Raw genomic sequence first — 22,657 nt, 5'->3', positions numbered from 1 at the left:
ATTCGCACGACAAGAATACAAGAATGTGAAGTTTTCCAAAGGGTTCGGCAGCCTCTCAAAGATAAGTACAGACGTCTCCGTACCGATACGCAAGACTCTACTAAACTTGATCATGACTCTTGAAACCTTCATAACTTAGGCTGTGATACCAACATGCCACGACCCAAAATCTCACATGTCGTGATGGCACCTATCGCAATACTAGGCAAGCCGACAACCACACTAAATTATGTGATTCATTAATTTGAAAACATAATAAAATAGGTTTAAGAGAAGAATCCCATAAATACTGATACAACTTTCCCAAAAATCTGGGTGCCACTAAATACCTGAGCATCTATACAAAAACATGGTATGAAACACTGTCTAGGAAGGTAGAACAACATAATAAAAACTAAAAGATAAAGGAGGAGAGTCAAGGTCTGCGGACGCCAAAGAAGCTACCTTGATGGTCTCCGAACTGATAAAAAGCTCCAAAAATTAGCAACCACCGTACCCGGAAGTACCCGGGTTTGCACATGAAATGTAGAGTGTAATATGAGTACAACCAACTTAATAAGTATCTTAAATAAACAAGGCAAGGTAAGATAAGCTTAAAGTAATGATGATACTAGTCATTTCGATGTGATTCTGCCTTTAGAAATCAACACAAAGCAATATTTACAACCAACACCTCAAATTTCGTGATAAGAGTAACCGTATTATAGACTAAGGAGTCGTGATATTTGCATAGCTTGAGGCTGGGAAGTATATACAAGGTATGCGAGGCTATCCCTTTCCTTCTTTTGCACGACTCCGATTGTACATAATATAATGAACGAGCTTCCAAAGATACTCCACTCTTAGAAGCTAGCAGTACTTACAATGTTTCCCTTCTTATGGAACAATTTATGTTAATGTTGCTTCTCTTATTATTATATTATCAATGTTGTTGGTACTTGCCGATTCTTATAAGATTCATGATGAAGAGTTAGTCCTAATAACGTGTACGGAGGATACCGACCCTACATCACTCCGAAAGGTTCAGAATATGATTCCAATGAGTCCAGCACACATCATATATATGTATCTATTTTACTCTACCGAGCCGCGCTATAGTCGGCCGGGTACGACACCTATTGTGCAACCACTAATCAGTTGGGTTTTACCGAGCTCCACATGGCCGGGTACGATTCTACCGAGCCTTATGATGGCGGATATGTTATTACCGAGACTATTATGGCTGGGTACGATGTGATGATGATGATGCCCACATAGGCATACATTTTTAAGAGTTTATGTGTGTGTGTGTGTGTGTGTGTGTGTATATATATATATATATATATATATGTGTGTGTCATGCATTTCATGTCAGTAGCCCTCAAAGGTACTCAGATGTTACAGGTTGTATATTCTCTATCCCTGTCTACATTACTGTTCTTATTTATGGTTTTTTGCCATACATACTCAGTACTTTGTTCGTACTGACATCCCTTTTGTTTGTGAATGCTGCAGGTCCTGATAGACAGGTAGGCAAAGCTCCCCCACCACAGTAGGCTGCCCAGTTCAATGGTTATTGGCAAGCTCCCTTCTCCGGACTTGCCGTGGTCTTGGTATGCACTTTTGTTATAGACATTATGGGTATGTCAGCGCCCTGTTCCGACAATGTTACAGTACTTATGTTCCTTTAGAGGCTCATAGATTGGTGTTGACTCATGTATAGTTTGGATTGCCTTGTCGCCTAATTTTTGTTGTATAGTCTCTAATGGCAGCATGGCAACTCGTACCTTATATATATAGCCTCATGACAGCCTTGTTGGCCCACGCTACGTATGTATCTGTAATTGTTGCTTGTTCATGATTCATGCCTACCATTTATGTTGATCTCATCGACCTTTAAAGATAATAATAAAGGTTAGATAAAACGTATGTTGGTGCTCGACAAGTATGGTCGGGTGCTAGTCATGGCCCTCCAGTTTGGGTCGTGACAAACTTGGTATTAGAGCAAGTCTGTCCTAGGGGTTGTCTATGAGCCGTGTCTAGTAGACTCTTGATTATGGATTAGTAGCGCACCACATTTATAATCAGGAGGCTACATGACATCTAGGGTTGTTACCTTCTTCCTGAATCTAGATCGTGCGTAGAGTTGAGTCGTAAGTGTTCATCTCTAATATTCACCTTGTTTTCTTTCAGTGATGCCTTCGACTAGGAAGCAAGCGATTAGTAGAAGGCTTAATACAGTTGCGGGAGAGGGTACCAGTTGGGTGCCTCTAGCCAGAGCATGTCAAAGTTAGGCTCAGAGTGAGATACCGTCTCATACCTCATCTACTCTGTCTCCTCCAGAGGATACTAGGAGGGAGCCAGCACCTCCAGTTTCTCCGTCTGGCTCTACAGACCAGGATATGCAGAGTGCGGTACAGTTGTTGACTAGTTTGGTAGCTGCTCAAGCTCAGAGATAGAATACTAGTGTTGTTGATAAACCGGTTAGTGTGAGAGTTCGTGATTTTATTAATCTAGACCCTCCAGTGTTTACCGGATCAGACCCCAAGGATGAGCCGCAAACTTTTATTGATCAGGTTCATCATACACTGTGGGTTATGCATGCTAGTGATACGGAGGCAGTAGAGTTGGCTTCTTATCGGTTACTGGATTTAGCAGTTTTCTGGTATGATAGTTGGGAGAGATCTAGGGGTCTGAACGCTTCTCTAGCTGTGTGAAAGAAATTTTCTGAGTCCTTTCTTCGTCACTACTTGCTAGTTGAGATACGACGAGCTAGAGATGATAAGTTCTTGAACCTTCGATAGAGTAATATGAGTGTGCGAGATCATAGTGTACGGTTTGATTCTTTAGAAAGGTATGCTCCCCATATGGTGGCCTAGATGAGCGATAGGGTGCACCTGTTCGTGAATGGGTTGGGACCACATATGATAAATGAGTGCACGACAGCCTCCTTGGTAGAGGGCATGGATATTTCCCGTATTCAGGCTTATGCCCAGACACTAGAGGATCGTAAGCACCAGCAAAGGGCGGATAGGGAGCATGATAGGGGCCAGCATAAGAGGGCGAGGTTTGCAAGGTATTCTGATGACTTCATAGGTAGTATCAGGTCCCAGTTTTCGAGGTGTTTGGTGCCACCTGTACCTAGTGCTCCTCTACAGTTTCAGAGGCCTCGGTATGATCGATTTACCTATTCTGGTTCATGTCAGAGTTCGCGGGCATCAGGCTCACAATATCATAGGTATACTAGTCAGACGAGACCCCCAACACCTCATTGTGATCAGTGCAGTAAGGCCCACTTTGGACTGTGTCGTCGAGGTTCCGATGCGTGCTATTCTTAAGGATAGCCTAGCCATATGATGCGGGATTGTCCTAAAAGAGGAGGTGGTGATATGGGTCAGCCAACTGGATCTGTGTCTGGTTCTTCCTCATCAGTTCGACCTCTAGCACGGGGTTTTCAGCAGTTGACAGGTCGTGGTAGAGGTAGAGGTGCAGTACCGAGTTTGAGTGGTACTAAAAATCGAACCTATGCTCTAGTAGGTCGGCAGGATCTCGAGTCCTCTCTGGATGTTGTTACAGGTATATTGTCTGTGTTTTCTTATGATGTATATGCATTGATTGATCCGGGATGTACATTATCATATGTTACACCCTTTGTGGCTAATAAGTTTGGTGTCGAACCTGAATTGATAAGTAAACCACTTGCGGTATCTACTCCGATAGGAGATTCTGTGATTTCTAGAAGGGTATATAGAGGTTGCACAGTGATGATTTGTAGTCATCAAACCTCGGCAAATTTATTTGAGTTAGAAATGGTTGATTTCGATGTGATGATGGGAATGGACTGGTTCACCTCATGCTATGCAAATGTTGATTGTCGTACTAAGATGGTTAGGTTTCAATTTCCTGGTGAAACCGTCATCGAATGGAAGGGGAACATTGCTACGCTGAAAGGTAGGTTTATTTCCTATCTTAAGGCAAGGAAGATGATCTCAAAAAGGTTACATTTATCATCTCGTTCGCGTTAGGGATGCGGAGGTGAAGCCGGCTACTCTACAATCAATCCCCGTAGTCAATGAATTTTCAGATGTTTTCCCATATGAACTCCCAGGCCTTCCTTCGGAAAGGGAGATTGATTTAGCATTGATGTGTTTCCTGACACTCAACCGATCTCTATCACTCCATACAGGATGGCCCCGGCAGAGTTGCGAGAGTTGAAGGCCTAGTTGGAGGACTTGTTGGATAAGGGCTTCATTAGGCCTAGAACTTCACCTTGGGGTGTGCCGGTCTTGTTCGTGTGGAAGAAAGACGGGTCATTAAGGATGTGTATCGATTATTGACAGTTGAATAAGTTTACTATAAAGAACAAGTATCCACTTCAAAGGATTAACGACCTATTTTACCAACTCCAGGGTGCCAAGTATTTCTCCAAGATTGACTTACGTTCACGGTATCATTAGGTGAGGGTTAAGGAGAAGGATATTCCAAAGAGGGCCTTCCGGACAAGATATGGGCACTTTGAGTTCTTGGTCATGTCGTTCGGGCTAACAAATGCCCCATCAACTTTTATGGATATCACGAATAGTGTATTCAGACCATATCTTGATATGTTCGTGATCATATTTATTGATGACATTATGGTGTATTCTCGTTCGGAGGCGGAACATGCGGGCCACTTGCGGATAGTATTACAGACCCTTCAGGATCGTAAGTTATATGCTAAGCTCTCCAAATGTGAATTCTGGCTAAACTAAGTAGCATTCCTTGTCCATGTGATATCTGACGAGGGTATTAGTGTCGACACTCAGAAGATCAATGCAGTGAAGAATTGGCCGAGACTTACAACACCGTCGAAAGTTCGTAGCTTTCTGGGGCTAGCAGGATATTCTAGGCGATTTGTAGAAGGGTTTTACTCTTTATTAGTACCATTGACTAAGTTAACACAGAAAGCTACCAAGTTCCAGTGGTCTGACGCTTGTGAACATAGTTTTCAGGAGCTAAAGAATCGATTGACATCCGCGCCAGTGCTCACTCTCCCAGAAGGAACAAAAGTTTATGTCGTATATTGTGATGCCTCAGGTATAGGTTTGTGGTGCGTATTGATGCAACATGAGAAGGTGATTGCTTATGAATCAAGATAATTGAAGAAGCATGAAAAGAATTACCCGACTCATGATTTGGAATTGGCTGCAGTAATATATGCTTTAAAGATATGGTGGCACTACTTATATGGCGTCCATGTTGATATCTACACAGATCATAAGATTACAATACATCTTCAAGCAGAAGGAGTTGAATTTGAGGCAGCGTAGGTAGCTTGAATTACTGAAAGACTATGATGTCGAGATATTGTACCATCCCGGTAAAGCCAATATTACGGCAGACGCTCTCAGTCGTAAGTTAATGGGAAGCTTAGTACACATTAAGGTAGGTAGACAGGGGTTGACTAAAGAGCTTCATCAGCTGGCCAATATAAGAATCAGATTGTTAAACTCTCATGATGGAGGTGTTACTGTACAGAATACAGCAAAATCATATTTGGTAGCCGAGGTAAAAGCATAGAAATATGAAGATCCTACCTTAGTATGATTGAGAGAGGGAATTCAACAACGTAAGAGTACGGGTTTCGAGATCGGAGGAGATGGGGTCGATTATATGTGCCTAATGTGGCAGGGTTGCGAGAGAAGATTATGATTGAGATTCACCAGTCCCAACATTCCATCCATCCTGGCTCGACAAAGATGTATCATGGTGTTAAGGAGCAGTATTGGTGGGATAACATGAAGAAGTCTATTGTAGAATTTGTAGCCCAGTGTCCTAATTATTAACAAGTAAAGATCGAGCATTAGAAACCTGATGGATTGATTCAGAATATAGAGATTCCGACCTGGAAATGAGAGGTGATTAATATGGACTTCATTATTGGATTACCTCGCTCTTATCATAAGTTTGACTCCATCTAGGTGATAGTTGATCGACTTACAAAATGTGCCCATTTTCTGCCAATTAAGACAACTTACACGGCTGAAGATTATGCGAAGTTGTATATCAAGGAGATTGTTAGGCTTCATGGTGTGCCGATATCTATTATATCAGACCGAGGAGCTCAATTTATGGCTAAATTTTGGAGGTCTTTTCAAAAGGGTTTAGGCACATAAGTGAATCTCAGCACTGCATTCCATCCTCAGACTAACGGACAGGCTGAACGTACCATTCAGACACTTGAAGATATGCTACGAGCATGTGTTCTAGATTTCAAGGGGAATTGGGATGACCATATGGCACTCATAGAATTTGCCTACAATAATAGCTACTATTCCAGTATTAAAATGGCCCCGTATGAGGCACTGTACGGGAGGAGATGTAGATCACCAGTTGGATGGTTCAAAGTCGGTGAGAAAGAATTATATGGGCCAGATTTGATACACCAAGCCATTGAGAAGGTGAAAATGATACAAGAGCGACTGAGGATGGCATAAAGCAGGCAAAAGTCTTATTCCGATGTCTGTCATCATGATTTGGAATTTGAGGTTGGTGATTGGGTTTTCCTGAGGATCTCGCCGATGAACGGTGTTATGCATTTTGGGAAGAAGGGTAAGCTGAGTACGCGGTATATCTGGCCGTACAAAATTCTTTGACGGATTGGATAGGTTGTTTATCAGTTAGAATTGCCATCCGAATTGGAATTTGTCCGCCCGGTATTCCATGTATCTATGTTGAGGAAATATATTGGAGACCCTTTCTTGGGTCGTCCCTATCAAAGATGTACAAGTTACAAAGGATCTATCATATGAAGAAGTGCTAGTGGTTATATTAGATCGACAAGTCCGAAAGCTGAGAACAAAGGATGTAGCTTCCGTCAAAATATTGTAGAGGAACAAGAATACGAAAGAAATGACATGGGAAGCAGAAGAGGAGATGAAGTCTAAATACCCTTATCTATTCCATATTTAAGATAACGAGGATGTCGGGGGAACGTAGGATGCATTAGAAGGTGAAACAGCTCTATGAGGTAAGCAATAGCTTGAGAATACTCTTTCTTAATAAAAAATGGTGATATGCAGATAATGTACATATCCATAATGCTTTTTATAGCCTTGTAAGGCTATACGTTGGGTTTAAATGCTTGCAAGTTTGGCTAGTGTATATTTTATAGGGGAAACTCAGCCAGAAAATTTCCGTCGGAATCCACGATGAGTTAGACTCCCCATAAACCCTTACATTCGAGGATGAATGTTCCTGGGGGGGGGGGATGTTACAACCTACATTCGCATACGTTAGATCACGCCATAAGTTATTCGATGTAAATCCGTGAAGAGATTATCTTTGAGATGACAAGAAGTTAATCATATTGGTCTTAAACGATACAAGGGTGTATAAGAGTGGTTAACAAGTATTAGAAGTTAAACGAATCAAGGATATTGTAACCCGTATTTTCGGGTAAAACTATAGGTGCTTAATATTCCCAAGAGGTCTTATTTTAAGGTATTTGAATCATATAATATATGTATCATAAGTCCTGAAGTGAAACAAGTTATGAAACAAAAGTCGGCAAAAGTTGTCGCAACTTACGTTCATAATTTTACTTAAACTTTAGGTCAAATATTACTAAGAATTTCTCCCAATTTATTTGGAATTATGGGGTTATCTATCCATTAGAAGGAAGATCTATGAGTCTAGTTTCCAACATATTAAACCGTTCATCGATACGATCTTGGAGTAGAGAGATATTCGCATTTTTGCGAGACTGCGCCAAGCAGCTCTCTTTGGGGCCCACATAGGCGGTGGAGACATATGGATATATATAACACGCCTCAACCCCGTTTTAGGTAATTCTATTTTAGTATATTCAGACCTTAGAACCCTAAAAATACTCTCTCAAGGTTTCCTCATGATCCAAGACCAAAACAAAGAGCAAACAACACAAATCAAGTGTCGGGAATCCCGTGGCGCTAGTAAGTTTCTTGTTCTTCTTGTTGTGGCTGATTTTTTTGTGTTTTTACAGCTCATGTGGGAGATTGTTTTAAGTGGTTTATGTTCTGTAAAATACACCCTCAAGTTTTTTATATCAACCTTAGGTGATTTCAAGTCTTCTAAAGTGATTCTAGTACCGAAAAACCCTAATTGATTGCTAGTGTCACTTCCTTGTTCTTGTGGAAGCATTGGAGGGATATTTCGTGGTCAATTAAGGTCGAATTATAGTTGTTCTTTCAGTTTAAAGGTAAGGAACCTCTTACCCTACATGTATTTAATATTATCCAAGTTACGGCTAAGTCGTTGAAGCTAGAACCTGTGAGATATATCGCAAGGTTTGTTAGTAATGTTGTTGGTTGGTGCACTATTTTGGAAGGCTCAATATGATTATTATTGATGTTGTTTGGTGATTGTTTTAACTTGTGGGAAGTCATATAAATAGGGGAGGTGCTATCCGTTTCATCACAAAATAGGTTGTTGTCGATACATAATAGTTACGACGCTTAAATAATAACGATAATGTCATTTTTCTTATTGTAGACTAAGGAATCATGATATTTGCATAGATTGAAGTTGGGCAGTATATACAAGGTATGTGAGGCTATCCCTTTCCTTCTTTTGCACGACTCTGATTGTACATAATATGATAAAGGAGCTTCCAAAGATACTCCACTCTTAGAAGCTAGCAGTACTTACAATGTTTCCCTTCTTATGGAACAATTGATGTTAATGTTGCTTCTCTTATTCTTATGTTATCAATGTTGTTGGTACTTGCTGATTCTTATAAGATTCATGATGAAGAGTTTGTCCTAATAACGTGTACGGAGAATACCGACCTTACGTCACTCCGAAAGGTTCAGAATATGATTCCAATGAGTCCAGCACACATCATATATATGTATCTATTTTACTCTACTAAGCCGCGTTATAGTCGATCGGGTACGGAACCTATTGTGCAACCACTGATCAGTTGGGTCTTACCGAGCTCCACGTGGCTGAGTACGATTCTACCGAGCCTTATGTTGGCCGGATATGTTTTTACCGAGCCTATTATGTCCGGGTACGTTATGATGATGATGATGCCTATAGAGGCATAAATTTTTAAAAGTTTATGTATATATATATGTATCATGTATTTCATGTCAGTAGCCCTCAGAGGCACTCAGATGTTACAGGTTGTATATTCTCTATCCCTGTCTACATTACTGTTCTTATTTATGCTTTTTTGCCTTACATACTCAGTATTTTGTTCGTACTGACATCCCTTTTATTTGTGGACGCTGCATGTCATGCTGCAAGTCCTGATAGACAGGTAGGCGAAGCTCCCCCACCACAGTAGGCTGCTCAGTTCAGCGGTTATTGGCAAGCTCCCTTCTCGGACTTGCCGTGGTCTTGGTATGCACTTTTGTTATAGACATTATAGGTATGTCGGAGCCCTATTCCGGCAATGTTGCAGCACTTATGTTCCTTTAGAGGCTCATAGATTGGTGTTGACTCATGTATAGTTTGGATTGCCTTGTCGGCTGATTTTTGTTGTATAGTCTCTCATGGCAGCATGGCAACTCGTACCTTATATATTTAGCCTCATCACAGCCTTGTTGGCCCATGCTACATATGTATCTGTCATTGTTGGTTGTTCATGATTCATGCCTAGCATTTATGTTGAACTCGTCGGCCCTTAAAGATGATAAGAAATGTTAGATAAAATGTATGTTGGTGCTCGGCAAGTATAGCCTATATGCTAGTCATGACCCTCCAGTTTGGGTCGTGACACGAAGACCCCTGGATAGATTAGATTCGAAAGGGTTCCGAGTTTTTGCCATTTTTGGACTTCAAACACTTGGTTGGGGGCGATTTTTCAGAGGGAATTCATTAGACTTCAAGAGGTAAGTCACTTTTTGTCACCTTCATTCGATAACATTGAATTATGATTGAGTTTTTCCCCTAGTTTATATGATTTTAAGGTGTAAATTAGGAATTTTGGACTAGGGATTTGAAAATAAGAATTGAGGATTTGGAGGTAGAGTTGATGTCAGAATTGGGTAAATTTGGTATGATTGGACTCGTGGTTGAATAAGCATTCGTATTTTGTAACTTTTGTCGGAATCCGAGATGTGAGCCCCACAGTTGACTTTTCATTTACTCTTTTTGACTGTGATTAAGAATTTGGAATTTTTTTATATGGAATTCATCCCTATAACTTGTGTTGATTATATCGAATTGTTTATGACTAGATTCGAGGAGTTCAGAGGCTAATTCACGAGGCAAAGGCTTGCTAGAGAGTGATTCAATTGCTAGAAGTAAGTATCTTATTTAAACTCAGTTAAGGCACTAGTTTCCTGAATTATTATGTTAGCCACGTGCTATTGGGTGCGCACGGGAGTGAGAATGAACCCATGTGCGGGCACCAGGATTTATTTATTCATGATCGGGTTATGCCCTGGCTGTTATGAGTCGGCGACTTGCTGCTAAGCTTTAAGCTATGATGTTCCCTATTTGTAACATTTGTTGTGAACTTATTGAGCCATGTTTGAGGCTACATAGAGGTTAATCCTTGAACGAAATTGATAAATCATTTTAAATGAAAAAATTATCGAATTTAGCTATGATAGCACACTTTGCATATGCCTACACTTTAGCATGTCATTTATACCAGTCCAGGAGTAAGAAAATCTTATTTCATTCATCATAGACATGTATATTTGCTTAACTACTCATGTATGATATGTTTCGACTGGAGGCATGTGACTATGCCGGGCGGATCCATATATTGATACTATTGGCACGTGAGTTGTCCGTGCGGATCTATATATTTATATTATTGGCACATGAGTTGTCCGTGCATCACGTGAGTTGTCCATGCAGATCCATATATTTATACTATTGGCACGTGAGTTGTCCGTGCAGATCCATATATTGATACTATTAGCACGTGAGTTGTCCATTCGGCTCGTAAGTCGTCCGTGCGGATCCATATATTGATACTATTATCACGTGAGTTGTCCGTGCGGATCCATATATTGATATCATTGACACGTGAGTTGTCCGTGTCGCACGTGAGATGTCCGTGCAGTTTGTGGAAATTATATTCCTTTGATCATTTATGTGATTTAATTGTCTTTCCTTCCTCTACATGTTATGATATTATCTAAGCAGGGTATTTGAGAAATTGTGCACGTGCACCTACGGTTACTCTTATCATGAAATTTGAAGAGTTGGTTGTAAATATTGCTCTGTGTTGATTTATAAAGGCAGAACCACATTGAAATGACTAGTATCATCAATAATTTAAGCTTCTCTTTCCTTGCCTTATTTATTTACGATACTTATTGAGTTGGTTGTACTCACACTACACTCTGCACTTCATGTGTAGACCCAAGTACTTCCGGGTACAGTGATTGCTGATTTTGGGAGCTTTTTATTAGCTCAGAGACTATCAAGGCAATTGCTTTGGCGTCCGCAGGCCTTGACTTTCCTCCTTATTCTTTTCGTTTTTATTATGATGTTCTACATTCCTAGACAGTGTTTCAGACCATGTTTTTGTATAGATTCTCATCTACTTAGTGACACCCGTATCTTTTGGAAAGTTGTATTAGTATTTATGAGATTTTTCTCTTAAAACTATTTTATTATGTTTTCAAATTAATGAATCACGTGATTTAGTGTTGTTTCCATCTTGTCTGGTATTGCAATAGGCGTCATCACGACATGTGAGATTTTGGGTCATGACATTAACAAACAACAAGCAGTGAATAGAATTTTTAGTAGAATAGACAGAGCTTTTGGAAACTATGAATGGATGATAAAATGGTGCAATATAACAATAGAGTATGGCATGCCAGGGATATCTGATCATGGTCCTATGTTACTTCCTATGAAATCTGATAAGGTGAATATAAAGTGTCCATTTAGATTTTTTAGTGTCTGGGTAGAACATCAAGAATTTGAATTTCTAGTAGAAGATACTTGGAAACAATTAAGTGATCCTTGGGCCATGAGAAGCATCTAGAAGAAATTGAAAGCACTTAGGCCAAAACTAAGACAGTTGAACAATAGAGAACTTAGAGTTGTGACTCAGAAGATAAAAGATACAAGAATTGAACTGAATGTAATTCAGAGTAAACTGCAGTAGGCTTATATTGATGATGTACTAGAACAAGAAAGGATCACACTACAAAACCTGGAAAAGTGATTAATGGTAGAGGAAAGTAGTACAAGCAGAAATCTAGAGCAAAGTGGATACAATTGGGAGACTCAAACACAAAATATTTTTCAGCAGTAATAAAGGAAAGAACTCACATGAAACATATAAGGGAGCTGGCAACTCTAGATGGGAGGAAGATCAATGAACTAACAGAGATTAATGAGGAGGATATCCAGTTTTATAAGAGCTTAATGGGATCAGCTGCTGCAAGCCTCCCAGCATTTAACATGATTATTATGATAAAATGCCCAGTGTTGAATCAACATCAAAGGTTGATGCTATTTACAGAGGTGACAAAAATGGAAATAGTAGCTGTAATGACTCGGCTGGTCGTTTTGAGTATTACAACCCCGTTCCCCCATTTACTGCTCAATTTATGCTTTACATTGATTATGTGACTTGCCAGGGGGTAATTGGTTCAGGTCCGGTGAGGTTTTGAAATGATTTGAAATACTTAGTTCCAAGGTTTAGAACTTAAGTTGAAAAGGTTGACCGGATGTTGACTTATGTGTAACGACCCCGGAGAAGTTTTGCTAAGAAAATTAAGGTTTTGTAGTGCTGAGGTAGATAAATTAGTACAAAGGTTATAGAAATTTCTCGGACTTTTTGGGTTGAACAATGCACTGGAGTATAAAGGAAAATTTTTGGCAAAATCACTCTACGGACCGCATAATGGCCGTAGAGTGAAGCAGATGTGAGGAAAGATTTGGTGAAATCTGTGGTGCATTATACGACCACAGACCTGTTCTACGGTGCATCATGCGACTGCAGAACAGGTATGCGGGCCACATAATCACCACATACCTATCCAGGCGACCCTCATTTTGGAGCTTCAATTATGCGGTCAGTTTGCGGACCGCATGCATGTTATGCGATAGCATATGTGATCGCAAATCTGTGTCGGGGCTTCAATTCTTTCTAATTTTTGACCCGACCCAACTTCGATTTATAGCCCTTAAAGCTCATTTTATAGCAAAAATCTATTTTTTTAGAGAGAAGGGAGAGTGTTCTAGCGAGAGGAAGAAGCTCAAGTGCTTTGTTCATCAAGATCTTGTTCAAGCTTTGAAATCCAACAAGGAAATATCACAAGATCTTCACCTAAGAGGTAAGGTTCTAGCCCCTAGTCTTTAATTTTGAATTTGGGTAAAGATGGGTGATTAAGAGTATGATTCTTGGGTGTAAGAGAATTATTTATATGTATCAATAAGGTTTATGGAAAGATTGTTGAGTTCAAATGGGTAAAGATTGGTTGAAAATGGTAGAAATCTTCAAAGACTTTAATTGAAGATTTGAGGGTCGAGTTGATGTCAGAATTTGGTAAAAATTTGTATGGTTGGACTCGTGGTTGGATGGGCGTTCATATTTTGTAACTTTTGCCGGGTTTCGAAACATGCGATTTTTGAGTTAATTTCGGATTTTTATGGGAAAATGAGTATTTCCTTGTGGAATTAATTACAATAATTGGTATTGACTGAATTGAATTAATTATGGCAAGATATGAGGCTTTCAGAGATCAATTCTCGTGGCAAGGGCATAGCGGAATAAAGAATTACACGGTTTGAGGTAAGTAACAGTCTTAAAATTGCTCCTGAGGGTATGAAACCCCAGATTATGTGTTATGTGATTGGTTTTGAGGTGACGTACATGCTAGGTGACGGGCGTGTGGGCGTGCACCGTAGGAATTATGACTACTGTGTAGTTGAATAATATGTTGATATCACTACAGTCTCTATGTGTTAGAGAAAAATTGAGCTCAGACTCGTATTAAAAATCATGCTTAGACATATGTTGTTATTATTGGTACCTACTATGGTCATTTATGTGGTTGAATTATATGTTCAAATTATAATTTCACACTCAGTCATGTTCATTCATTTTATATCATATCTCAGTCTCTGTTGCTTTTCATTGATACATCATATTATCTTTTTGGGCTGATTTTCATGACATATTGAGCCCGAGAGACTAGAGAGGTTGATGACTGAGTGAAGTCAAGTACCTAATTGCGAGGCTATTTATGAGATCGGGCTGCATGCTGCAGCATGTTTCATTGATTTATGCCATGATTGGCTTGTTATAGCGCTTGGCTGAAGGAGCCCCTCCGGAGTCTGTACACACCCTCAGTGAGCGCAGGTACCTACTGAGTGCGAGTGCCGAGTACCGAGTGCCGAGTGATGAGTGAACTGTGAGGAATGAGTGACTGTGAGGTTGAAGATGATGGGAGGACTGAGTGACTGTTACTCTAAGAGGATGCATTGATTTCATTGTTGCTGCATTTCAGCTATTATATATGACTATTTTGGAAAACTTTCTAAAAGACATTTTCTTTTGTCTCAGTGAAAGTTGATATGAAATTATTGTGAAATTTTAAATGTTGAAATTGAGAGCATGCCTACCCTTTCATGTTGAAAATTCCTGTATTTGAACTTAGCTGTGAAGCTCGTCACTACCTTCAGTTCTGATTTATTATTGTTACTTACTGAGTTGGTTGTACTCATACTACACCATGCATGTCGTGTGCAGATCCAGGTGATTCGAGACACAGTGGGTGTTGATTCTTTCACACAATTAATTTTTCGGAGATTCAGAGGTAGCTGTTCTGTTTCGCAGACCTTGTCTCTCCTTCCCTATCCTTTTGTTTGTTGTACTTGGACTCGGATTATCATAGATCGGGTTTTTCAGACATGTGATGTATAGATGCTCATGTACTGAGTGACACCAGGCTTTGGGAGTGTTTGTCTCAGAATTTGCTAGATTTTTGGTATTGTATTAAACATTATGTTTTCAAACTTAAAGAAAATCGTGGGCTATTGATGTTGTCGGCTTGCCTAGTACTGAGATAGGCGTCATCACTACAGGTTAAGATTTTGGATCGTAACAGTAGCAGGATTGCAATCTATATGAGATGATAAATCCCCAGGATTCGATGGATACAATGTTGTCTTCTTCAGAAACACCTGGCACATCATTGGAGAAGAGGTGATTAAACAAGTAATGGATTTTTATTAACAAGAAGAATGTATAGAGCCATTAATTGCACAACCATAACATTGATCCTAAAGAATGAAAATCCAGCACCAATAAAGGAATACATGCCAATAGCATGTTGTATAGTGTTATATAAGTTAATCTCCAAGATACCAACAACAAGGCTACAGAAGGTAATCGACAGTATTATATGTGATTCCTAAGCTGGCTTTATACCAGGGAGAAAAATAAGAGATAATATCATCATGGCTCATGAATTAATCAAAGCATATACCAAATAGCATGTGTCACCAAGATGTATGATCAAAATAGACCTCCAGAAGACCTATCACTCGGTTGAATGGAGCTATTTGGAGCGAATTATGAATGAACTGGGATTCCCTAGTTAGTTCATAGAATGAGTGATGGAGTATGTTAGAACTGTAAACTATACTATAGTGGTCAATGGTGAACCAACAAATCTTTTTAATGTTGCAAAAGGTCTCAGGAAAGGAGACCCTATGTCTCCCTTCTTATCCTACCATCGATGCTAAGAGATAGACGAACTACCATAGATCCCTCACCGATGAATAGCGTGCTTTCCTCTTAGAATATCCCTTGAATCACTATTGCAATGGAATACTTGAGTCGCAACTTAAAGGCCACGACTGAGAAGAAAATATTTCATTATCATAAAGTTAGCTATAACTCATCTCTGTTTTGTTGCCGACCTGTTGATATTTTCAAGAAGTGATATCTCCTCAATAATAGAAGTGCAACAATGTTTCAACCAGTTCTCAAGGGCATCAGGATTGCAAGCCAACCTAGGAAAGAGCTCCATTTATTTTGGAGGTATACCACAGACTGATCAAGAGCAGATATTACAACAGCTGGGGTTCACAAAGGGTGCATTAACTTTCAAATACTTGGGGGTCTCTCTGTCTTCAAAGAAGTTGTCACTCATACAATGACAACCCCTTATTGAGAAAATAGTGGCAAGAATCACATCATGGACAGCCAAAAAATTATCGTATGTAGGAAGAGCTCAATTGATATAAAGTGTGCTATTTGGGATTTAATCCTATTGGGCACAACTGTTGGTCCTCTCAGTTAAGGTGATGAAAACAGTGGAAGCTTATTGTAGGTGCTATCTATGGTCGGGAAACAATGTAATAACAAGGAAAGCATTAGTAGCATAGGACAAACTTTGCACCCCAAGAAGTGTTGGAGGATTGAATTTGATAAATATAAGACTATGGAACAAGGCAGCCATGATGAAGCTGTATTGGGATCTTGCAAACAAGAAGTATAAGACGTGGATACGATGGATACATACATACTATATAAAATAACAACAGATGGAACATGTAACAGTGCCTAAGCAAGCAAGCTGGATGGTGAGAAAAATCATGGAAGCAAAGAATAACCTAGGGATTCTATCAATACACATACACCCAAGAAAGAGTGTCATTGGCCAAATCTATCTTCATTTGCTGGGAGAACAATCCAGGATTCCATGGAAGTGTATGCTGTTTGGAAACGCAGGAAGACCAAAGGCTCATTTTACACTATGATTGCAAATTCAAAACAAACTATTTACCTCAGATAGGCTGATCAGATGGGGTATGGATATAGAGAGCAAGTGTAGTCTATGCCAGCAAGCAGAGGAATCTAGAGATCATCTATACGTGAAGTGTGAGTACATGAAGGCAGTGATGAACAAGTTAATGCAGTGGACGCACATCCAAAACATAACAGTGGGGGACTGAGAACATCATGTACAAGAGGTGACCAGGAGAGCTAAAGGGAAGTCACAAGCTGCTCAACTCTTCCAAATGTTATACACAGAAGCAGTACATTGTATATGGATTAAGAGAAACAAGAGAATATTTGAGAAGGAAAGTGTAGGATGGGAACGAGTAGCAAAGGAGATAGCATGTGTATGCTGCGTACAAGCTCATCCTAGAATAGTTAAACTAGTACATAGCTATAGATTCTAGAGAGATTCCTAGCTAGTTTCTGAGGTTTATATGTAAGTATGATAGCTAGTTGAGGAGGCTAGTTACGAATTTGTACAGTTATTATTGGTGATTAATACAAAAGTTAGTTACCAAAAAAAGAAGTATTTAGAATCTTAAGGTCAAAGGAAGTGTTGTCCTAATACGTGCAGACATGGCCAAGCCATATTGAATAGTCTGCTACTTCTGGAAAAATAGTATCAGGTCTAAAAGTAGGTGTAGATTCAATTTTTACCTTCTCTTTCTCTCTTCCCTGAATCCTTTTGTAACTAAAAATAAGAAGGTCTCAGTCGCCTATTATAGAACAGTTTTGGTGCTCATAACCGACTATTTTTAGTTTAAGTGGTTGAGTGGGCTGTTATTTGGGCTAATTCAGGGCAAAACTTTCGATAGCAAGTTACACGTCAAAAATAATTATATATGCTAGTCAAATACACAAAATAATATATTGATTAGGTATAAAATAAATACATTACTCATTAGTATAAAATAAATATATATTTTATCGGCTATTATTTTTTGGAGCGACTATACAAATAGTTTTATGGAATCTTTTGATCTAGCTAGTTATTCTCCTAATCTCATAAGGTGTTGTTATTTCATTTGTTGGCCTAAGTGAATTTTGTTTTGATGATTCACAAACGAACTCAAGCATGAACCAGGTCCATACACTGTGTACACAGATACGGGTAGATTCGAGCACAAGGCATGCACGTGAAGGAGATAAGCTTAAGTGGTTATATTTGATATCTCCTTAACGAAAAGGTTGCATAAGTGATAAGGAGAACGACTCCTTACTTGAAGAGAACTCTATCCTAGATAAGGGAGGAGTTAGAAGTTGAAGATAACTAGAACTCTTCCACCAAGGAAGAGTATAGCATTAGAACTCTAGTTATTTCCTATTCTACTAACTCTATATATTTCAGGATGTTCTCATTTTATAGGTATGCACAAACGCTGAAGTTAAACGAGAGTTGAGAGCAAAATAGCGGTATTTTGCAAGCAATTCCTGTGTGATTCAAGTGTGCGAACATGAAGCTACATGAACCAGATAGAAGAACCAGTTCCAAGTGTCAGTGTTTTATTCTAGTTTCATTGTAGTATGACTTTTGAGTTGTACCTTTCAGCTTTATTTAGAAGCAATTGTACTAGGTACTCTGAGTGTTGTATTCAAGTTATAGTTAACTTGAAGTTGTCGTAGCCCCTACATAGATCCGCCCTTGGCTAGAGGTAGTCCTTAGGTTTATAAAGAGTTTTGTAAATGTTGTTTTTGGCTCAGTGATTTAGTGAAGTGTTGGGAAAAATCCTACTGGGTAGTAGATCGTGGTTTTCTCACCAAATACTTGTATTCTTTACTTTCTGCATTTATTATTCCGCAACAGTAGTATAAAGAACACATAGAAGAACCAAGTCTTCTATAATATGTGTACGCGATAAATTGGGCACCATACAAATCACCGTGGTATTGAAGTATCAAACATCATCATTCTATTACGCCTATTTATAGTTGTTTCTTTATAATTTAGGATTAACAAATACTAGTATTTCATCGAGCATGCAAATGTCTTGAGCATCTTTCTGAACAATAGTCTATTTCCTTTAAAAAAACAAAAAAGGTGAAGTAAAATTGAATAAACTGTCTCTGGAAAAAATGTATGAACTATATTATGAAAATATTAAAGCTGAAAATATTTTCATGCAAAAAGGCGAAAAGATTGAATGAATCTTATGCTTGTTAAGTACACTCCGTTATCTTCTATTGTCCATCTTCCACTTCGATAATTTCACTTCGAAAAAGATCATCTTTTTCGGTAAATATCGTCTCTCATGAACTTCCACTTCCTTACTGCTTCAATTATGGATATCTCAGTAGGCCCCTCACATAAGGTTTTTGAGAAATTAAAGATGAAAATAAAAATGATAGATTTAGTTCTTTATAAGGCTTTAATCTTTCTTTTTCATTGAACTATATTTATTAAGATACAATACAAAAACTAGACAGCAATACTGCTTTAGGCACAGTATAGTACTCAATTTTACGAACATGCATTTCTTGAAAAGAGAACTCTTAACCCACCAAAAAAAAAAAAAGTAATGTAAAAGATAGAGGATTCTTATCAGGATGATGCTGCGATTAACAATTTGCCACTTGTCATACCTATTTACATAACAAGATTTGGTGGGATCTTGTAGCACTTGCTGGGTATTTGATAGTGGTGATGAATTGCCAAACTATACATATCTTTAATCGCCAACTAGAAATCAGACATATTTAAAAATTAGTAATCAGACATTACAAATCTTTTACTAATTGGCTGGGTCTGTTGCCTCTGAACATGCACTTTTTTGGCTTGCATGGCACAATTAACAGATCATATAGAAAACTTGTACAGATGTCAACTTCTTATGAAAAGAAGCAACTAATAATCTCTTTTATTTCCGTACGTCTTTGTTTTGATGATAGTTTTTAACCTTTCCGTTTTCACTTTTGTTCTTTTAGGTGATCTGTTCCATACAAGGTGTATGGACTAATAATTTAATGCAAGTGTTTGAACTTTTTGAAAATGATAAGTTAAAAATATACATAAGAGTCATGATAGGTAAAAATAAAGGTGGTAACTTTCGTAATCCGATCCAGAAACGTAATATATTGGGATTTTCATGCCATCCTGGATGTAGAAATTATACTAATATCTACATTCATATTATTATAAATCCAAACTATAACTTGATACTACGTCAAACATTTTGTCTCAATCATGTCTTGAAACCGGTAAATTAAAGAGATAATTAATCTACAGACCCTTTTTCAGGAAATCCATAGACTTCTAAAATATCAACTAAGGCTATTTACGGGATCAATTGATTTTGTGGCTCATTACAAACTTGTATTTAGTTTTATGACTACATTTCTTTTTTTATACATGAGAGATTTATTTTTACATATAAAAAATCTTTCTTTTATGCGTAAGAAATCTAAAAAAATATTTTCTTAAATTCAACATTATAAAAGGCTACGATGGCCTAAAACCTCTATCATCTCTATGGAGTGATACTAAATATTATCGGATTACCAAACTGTTAGACATCAGAATTTGGGATGAATAGTGTTACACCAATGGCGGTGTTGGAATTTTTGATAAGGGTATTCGAAATATTAAAAAGTACACACAGGAACAAGACTGAGAAATTCAACATCTACTATTTATACAAAAACAAATATTTTTTTAACTTTTATATATATATTATAATTCGACCGTAGCACCGCCCTAGTTACACGTATCAATTATTGGTGAGCAAGTTCTTACTTAGAACTTCGTGTTATATGACTATATCTTAATCTCTTTAATCCTTGTAATCGCGATGAGTTGTCACCACGGGGCTGTAGCAAGTGATTTATGTTGTTCCCCTCGCATCTCCTTTTATAATGAAGCAAATTAAAAAAAAATAAAAATAAAGAATAGCAGTGTGGAAATCAGAATAATGAATTTTCTATGTCAAGATTTTCTAATTATGCTAATTTAAGTCGTTATGTTTCGTTAAGTGAGACAAGAGTGAGTTGCTCTAGTATTGAACACCCTCTACTTTCAACTAAGAGGTTGTGAGTTCGAGTCAACTCAAGAGCAAGGTGGGGAGTTCTTGGAGGGAGGAAGCCGAGGTCTATCGGAAACAACTTCTCTACTCAGGGTAGGGGTAAGATTTGCGTATACATTATCCTCCCCAAACTCCACTAATGAATTATACGTTGTTGTTGTTTCATTAAGTAGCCGTTTGATATTCAAAACTATTATTATTATTAGTAATAGTTTAACATGCATATTAAAAGTTCCAACTCGGACATAAGATTCTCCATAAGCTCCCACTTAACATTTGGAATTTCTTTTTAAAAAAGGAGCAATCTCTTTACACTAGCTTGACACATAGCTGTAGCTGTTAGTAAACTTGTTCAGATAATAATTTAATAAATATGCACAGATAGTGTGTGTTATACCCGAGCCAAGTGGACTAAGATAAAACTTGGAGCTCTATATATACATAAGTGGTACCATCTCCTAGACAAATATTCAATCAGTGTTATTATTATGAAATATGGCTGTCGCTCCCCCTTATGTCTGATGCTTAAGCAAGCTGCGTATGCCTAAATTACAAAACTATAATATAATCATGTCTCGGAGTTTCCACGGTGAAGGTAAGCAAACTGCGTATCCCACCATTTTATTTTAGATTTAGTACTTTTACATCAAGATATATTAGCTTCTCATATTTTGTATTACCTAGTTTGATCATGTTTTGGAGTTCTACGATTAGAGGCAAATTTAGAATTTAGAGTAAATGACGTTAAAATGGATGTCATCTTATTCTATGATTGTAACACACTTTCAATTTTAGCTCGTTTATAAAAGGAATTTTTTATTTAAAAATAATTTAACTCAAAAGTTTTTATTTTTTTCTTAATGAGATGATCTATAGCGGTATACATATACTTGTTTTAGATCACAAGTTTCAAAAGTTTTTCTTAGTTTTGAAAATTTGCATCGCATAATGAAAATATGTGAGTTTGAATGATGCAAATATCTTATATATATATATATAGGTACTCAACCAAAAATAGTGATTTTAGTTGAACTGACCCTAAGTTCACCACTCCGTTAAATTATGGAAGCCCTAGATTCCAAATGGAATAAGAAACGAACAAATTGGGAAGACATAATTTTGATTTCTTCATTTCTAAAATTGCAGGGAAGTCCACTAATATTGTTGATTCAAATATAAATACTCTACGGCAGAGAATAGAGCTACTAAGGAAGAAAGAGAAGTTGACCAACATAGCATACACACGTGAAAATGGTTGGAATTATATATTGGAGTACGACAACAAATGCAAGAAACCTTCCTTGGTATTGCAGTTGGTTGAGCTCGCAGGTTTAGCAAGCAGCAACATAGGATTCGTTTTCCTAAGTGGTTCTTTCTGCATCTTTCTTGTTTCCCTTATTGTCCATAATATAAATATCTAACATGAAATCGTAGGAAATTGGAAAGAAGAATTTGAACGATGACTTTCTCTATATCTAGATTTATATCCGTGTGACTAATATCCGTTTACCATGTTTTCAAATCCAACTAGCTACTCTCATCGTCTTATGAAATTTACGAACGAAAGAAAAAATTTTGAAACTTTGATATTAAATAGGAGTATACCATAATATTTGTGTAACTATAATATTTTTGAAACTTGATCTTATATATACTATAACATTTTAAAAAAAAAATCGGATAAAAAGAGAAATTCAAGTTAATTTTTTAAAAGATAGAAATGTGATATTCCTTTTATAACGAAAGATTGATGTCTCTTCTTATTCATTGTCTAATTCAAATCTTATGATCCGAAAGAAAATATGAGAATTAGTTGCTAGCTCTTGAGCTACAATATCAGCTACATATTTGGACGATTTAATTCAGCAGATTTTATTTAGACCTTATATTTGAATTGGAAAATTTTATTACTCCTATTAAATAT

The 22,657-nt window shown here is 37.8% G+C and overlaps 1 long non-coding RNA gene across 1 annotated transcript; it reads left to right on the top strand.

Annotated features, from left to right (window-relative positions):
* The first annotated feature begins 21,190 nt into the window (after positions 1-21,190).
* LOC107776031 (uncharacterized) lies at positions 21,191-22,205 on the top strand. Its single transcript, XR_001645863.2, has 2 exons — positions 21,191-21,328; positions 21,880-22,205. It is a non-coding gene; the product is annotated as an uncharacterized LOC107776031 (long non-coding RNA).
* The last annotated feature ends 452 nt before the right edge of the window (positions 22,206-22,657 follow it).

This window comes from Nicotiana tabacum, chromosome 12, assembly GCF_000715075.1.
Source record: "Nicotiana tabacum cultivar K326 chromosome 12, ASM71507v2, whole genome shotgun sequence".
NCBI lineage: Eukaryota > Viridiplantae > Streptophyta > Magnoliopsida > Solanales > Solanaceae > Nicotiana > Nicotiana tabacum.
Note: the sequence above shows the minus strand (reverse complement) of the source record. Positions and strands in the feature narration are given on the sequence as shown.